The following is a 5634-nucleotide window of genomic DNA, read 5'->3' as shown; positions in this document are numbered from 1 at the left end:
CCAGCATTGGCTTACTTGGACATTCATCAGTGGTGTAACGAAAGCCTTCCTGGAATGCAGATTCAGATTATTTCCAGATTCACAGTGAATGAATGGAAATTTCTGTAGTAGAGATTCCAATGATTTCTGAACGCTGGGTTGTGTGGACAGGAAAATGAAGAGCTGACTAGGTTTGACTGGATTGCCAATTGAACAGCAAGGCTGTGAGTGTGAACAGCCGCTGAAAACCAGCATTGGATTACCTGGTCATTCACCAGTGTTGTTAGGAAAATCTGCCTGGTGTGGAGAGTCAGAGGAATTCCAGATTCGCAGGGAACGAATGGAACATTCTGAAGTGGAGATAAGAATGATTTCTGAAGGCTCGGTGTGTGGAAGGAAAATCAAGAGCTAACCAGCGTTCACTGGATAGCCAATTGAACAGCACGGCTGCGAGTGTTAACACGCAGCTGAAACCAGCCTTGGGTTGCTTGGACATTCACCAGTGGTGAAACGAAAACCTGCTGGGAGTGGAGAACAAGATGAATTCAAGATTCGCGTGAATGAATGAAACATTCTGTAGTGTAGATTGCAATGGTTTCTGAGGTTTGTATTGTCTGAACTGGAAAAAGAAGAACTCGCCAGTGTTGAGTCGCTAGACCGTGAACAGCACGGGTTCGAGTGTGAATAGACCGCTGAAAACCATCATTGCGTTACTTGAACATTCAGCAGTGGTGCAATGAAAACCTGCCGGGAGTGGAGATTCAGATGAATTCCAGATTCGCAGTGAATGAATGGAACATTCTCTAGTGGTGATTCCAATGATTTCTGAAGGCTGGGTTTTGTGGACACGAAAATGTAGAGCTGAACAGGGTGGAATGGATAGCCAAATGAACAGCACGTCTCGTAGTAAGAACAGGCCACTGAAAACCAGCTTTGGCTTAATTGGACATTCACAAGTGGTGTAACGAAAACCTGACGGGAGTTGAGAATTAGATGAATTTCAGATTTGCAGTCAATGAATGGAACATTCTGTGGAGGAGATACCAATTGTTTCTGAAGTTTGGGTTATGTGGACAGGAAAATGGAGCTGAAGAGGGTTGAGTGGATAGCAAATTGAACAGCACGGCTGAGAGTATGAGCAGGCCACTTAAAACCAGCATTGGCTTACTTGGATATTTACCAGTGGTGTCACGAAAACCTGCCGGGAGTGGAGATTCAGATGAATTCCAGATTCGCTGTGAATGAATGGAACATTCTGTAGTGGAGATAACAATGATTTCTCCAGTCTCTGTGGTGTGGACAGGAAAATGTAGAGCTGGCCAGGGTTGAGTGGATAGTCAATTGAACAGCACCACTGCGCTTGTGAAGAAAACACTTAAAACATTGGGTTACTTGGACATTCAACAGTGGTGTAACGAAAACCTGCCGGGAGTGGAGGTTCAGAGGAATTCCAGATTCGCAGTGAATGAATGGAACATTCTCTAGTGGAGATTCCAATGATTTCTGAAGGCTGGGTCGTGTGGAAGGAAAATCAAGAACTAATCAGGATTTAGTGGAAAGCCAATTGTATAGCATGGCTGCGAGTGTGAACATGCAGCTGAAAACCAGCATTGGGTTACTTGGACATTCATCAGTGGTGTAAGGAAAACCTGCATGGAGTGGAGAGTCAGTTGAATTCCACATTCGCAGTGAATGAACGGAACATTCTGTAGAGGAGATTCCAATGATTTCTGAAGCCTGTGTTGTGTGGACAGGAAAATGAAGAGCTGACCAGGCTTGAATCGATAGCCAAGTAAACAGCAGGGCTGCGAATATGAACAGGCCGCTGAAAACCAGCATTGGGATACTTGGACATTCAACAGTGGTGTAATGAAAACCTGCGTGGAGTTGAGAGTCAGATGAATTCCAGATTCGCGGTGAATGAATGGAACATTCTGTAGTGGAGATAACAAAGATTTCTGAAGGCTGGTAGTGTGGTGGGACAATGAAGAGCTGAACAGGGTGGAGTGAATTGTCAATTAAACAGCACGGCTGCGAGTATGAACAGGCCTCTGAAAACCAGCATTGGCTTACTTGGACATTCACAAGTGGTGTAATGTTAACCAGGCGGGAGTGGAGAATCAGATAAACTCCAGACTCGCAGTGAATGAATGGAACATTCTGTAGTGGAGATTGCAATGATTTCTGAAATCTGGATTGTGGGGACACGAAAATGAAGAGCTGACCAGTGTTGAGTGGATAGCCTGTAAAAAGCCTCGGCTTCGAATGTGAACAGACCACTGAAAACCAGTATTGCATTACTTCGACTTTCAGCAGTGGTGTAACGAAAGCCTGCGTGGAGTGCAGATTCAGATGAATTCCAAATTCCCAGTGAATGAATGGAACATCCTGTAGTGGAGATTACAATGATTTCTGAAGGCTGGGTTGTGTGCACAGGAAAATGAGGAGCAAAACAGGTTGAGTGGATAGCCAATTGAACAGCACGACTGCGAATATGAACAGGCCTCTGAAAACCAGCATTGTTTTACTTGGACATTCACAAGTGGTGTAAGATAAATCTGCAGGTAGTGGAGATTCAGTTGAATTCCAGATTCGCAGTGAATGAATGGAACATTCTGTACTGGAGATTGCAATGATTTCTCAAGTCTGGATTGTTTGGACATGAAAATGAAGAGCTGACCACAGTTGTGTGGATACCCAGTAAAAAGCAGGGCTTAGAGTGTGAACAGACCGCTGAAAACCAGCATTGTGTTACTTGGACATTCATAAGTGGTGTAATGAAATCCTACCTGGAGTGCAGATTCAGATGAATTCCAGATTGGCAGTGAATGAATGGAACATTCTGTACTGGCGATTCCAATGATTTCTGAAGTCTGATATTGTGGAAAAGAAAATGAAAGGCTGACCAGGTTTGAGTGGATAGACAATTGAACAGCACACTGCGAGTGTGAAAAGGCGGCTGAAAACCAGCATTGGATTACTTGGTCATTCACCAGTGCTGTAATGAAAACCTGCCTGGAGCGGAGAGTCAGATGAATTGCAGAATCGCAGTGAATGAATGGAACAGTCTGTAGTGGAGATCCCAATGATTTCTGAAGGCTGGTTTGTGTGGAGAGGAAAATGAAGAGCTGACCAATATTGAGTGGATAGCCCATTGAACAGCACTTCTGCGAGTTGAACATGCCTCTGAAAACCAGTATTGAGTTACTTGGACATTCACCAGTGGCGTAACGAAAACCTGCCAGGAGTGGAGGTTCAGATGAATTCCAGATTCGCAGTGAATGAATGGAACATTCTCTAGTGGTGATTCCAATGATTTCTGAAGGCTGGGTTTTGTGGACACGAAAATGTAGAGCTGAACAGGGTGGAGTGGATAGCCAAATGAACAGCACGTCTCTTAGTATGAACAGGCCACTGAAAACCAGCATTGGCTTACTTGGACGTTCACAAGTGGTGTAACGATAACCCGCCGGGAGTTGAGAGTCAGATGAATTTAAGATTCGCAGTGAATGAACGGAACATTCTGTGGAGGAGATACCAATTATTTCTGAAGGTTGGGTTATGAGGACAGGAAAATGTAGAGCTGAATAGGGTTGGGTGGATAGCAAATTGAACAGCACGGCTGTGTGTGTTAGCAGGCGGCGTAAAACCAGCATTGTCTTCCTTGGACATTTACCAGTGGTGTCACGAAAACCTTCCAGGAGTGGAGACTCTGATGAATTCCAGATTCGCGTGACTGAATGGAACATTCTGTAGTGGTGATTGCCAACATTTAGAAATCTGGATAGTCTGGACAGGATATTGAAGAGCTGAACGATATTGAGTGGATAGCCAATGAACAGCACGGTTTCGAGTGTGAACAGACCACTAAGAAGCAGCATTGCATTACTTGGACATTCATCAGTGGTGTAACGAAAGCCTTCCTGGAATGCAGATTCAGATTATTTCCAGATTCACAGTGAATGAATGGAAATTTCTGTAGTAGAGATTCCAATGATTTCTGAACGCTGCGTTGTGTGGACAGGAAAATGAAGAGCTGACTAGGTTTGACTGGATTGCCAATTGAACAGCAAGGCTGTGAGTGTGAACAGCCGCTGAAAACCAGCATTGGATTACCTGGTCATTCACCAGTGTTGTTAGGAAAATCTGCCTGGTGTGGAGAGTCAGAGGAATTCCAGATTCGCAGGGAACGAATGGAACATTCTGAAGTGGAGATAAGAATGATTTCTGAAGGCTCGGTGTGTGGAAGGAAAATCAAGAGCTAACCAGCGTTCACTGGATAGCCAATTGAACAGCACGGCTGCGAGTGTTAACACGCAGCTGAAACCAGCCTTGGGTTGCTTGGACATTCACCAGTGGTGAAACGAAAACCTGCTGGGAGTGGAGAACAAGATGAATTCAAGATTCGCGTGAATGAATGAAACATTCTGTAGTGTAGATTGCAATGGTTTCTGAGGTTTGTATTGTCTGAACTGGAAAAAGAAGAACTCACCAGTGTTGAGTCGCTAGACCGTGAACAGCACGGGTTCGAGTGTGAATAGACCGCTGAAAACCATCATTGCGTTACTTGAACATTCAGCAGTGGTGCAATGAAAACCTGCCGGGAGTGGAGATTCAGATGAATTCCAGATTCGCAGTGAATGCATGGAACATTCTCTAGTGGTGATTCCAATGATTTCTGAAGGCTGGGTTTTGTGGACACGAAAATGTAGAGCTGAACAGGGTGGAATGGATAGCCAAATGAACAGCACGTCTCGTAGTAAGAACAGGCCACTGAAAACCAGCTTTGGCTTAATTGGACATTCACAAGTGGTGTAACGAAAACCTGACGGGAGTTGAGAATTAGATGAATTTCAGATTTGCAGTCAATGAATGGAACATTCTGTGGAGGAGATACCAATTGTTTCTGAAGTTTGGGTTATGTGGACAGGAAAATGGAGCTGAAGAGGGTTGAGTGGATAGCAAATTGAACAGCACGGCTGAGAGTATGAGCAGGCCACTTAAAACCAGCATTGGCTTACTTGGATATTTACCAGTGGTGTCACGAAAACCTGCCGGGAGTGGAGATTCAGATGAATTCCAGATTCGCTGTGAATGAATGGAACATTCTGTAGTGGAGATAACAATGATTTCTCCAGTCTCTGTGGTGTGGACAGGAAAATGTAGAGCTGGCCAGGGTTGAGTGGATAGCCAATTGAACAGCACCACTGCGCTTGTGAAGAAAACACTTAAAACATTGGGTTACTTGGACATTCAACAGTGGTGTAACGAAAACCTGCCGGGAGTGGAGGTTCAGAGGAATTCCAGATTCGCAGTGAATGAATGGAACATTCTCTAGTGGAGATTCCAATGATTTCTGAAGGCTGGGTCGTGTGGAAGGAAAATCAAGAACTAATCAGGATTTAGTGGAAAGCCAATTGTATAGCATGGCTGCGAGTGTGAACATGCAGCTGAAAACCAGCATTGGGTTACTTGGACATTCATCAGTGGTGTAAGGAAAACCTGCATGGAGTGGAGAGTCAGTTGAATTCCACATTCGCAGTGAATGAATGGAACATTCTGTAGAGGAGATTCCAATGATTTCTGAAGCCTGTGTTGTGTGGACAGGAAAATGAAGAGCTGACCAGGCTTGAATCGATAGCCAAGTAAACAGCA

Source organism: Sorex fumeus, unplaced genomic scaffold (assembly GCF_029834395.1).
Source record: "Sorex fumeus unplaced genomic scaffold, SorFum_2.1 ptg000116l, whole genome shotgun sequence".
Lineage (NCBI taxonomy): Eukaryota > Metazoa > Chordata > Mammalia > Eulipotyphla > Soricidae > Sorex > Sorex fumeus.
This window is presented reverse-complemented; position numbering follows the sequence as displayed.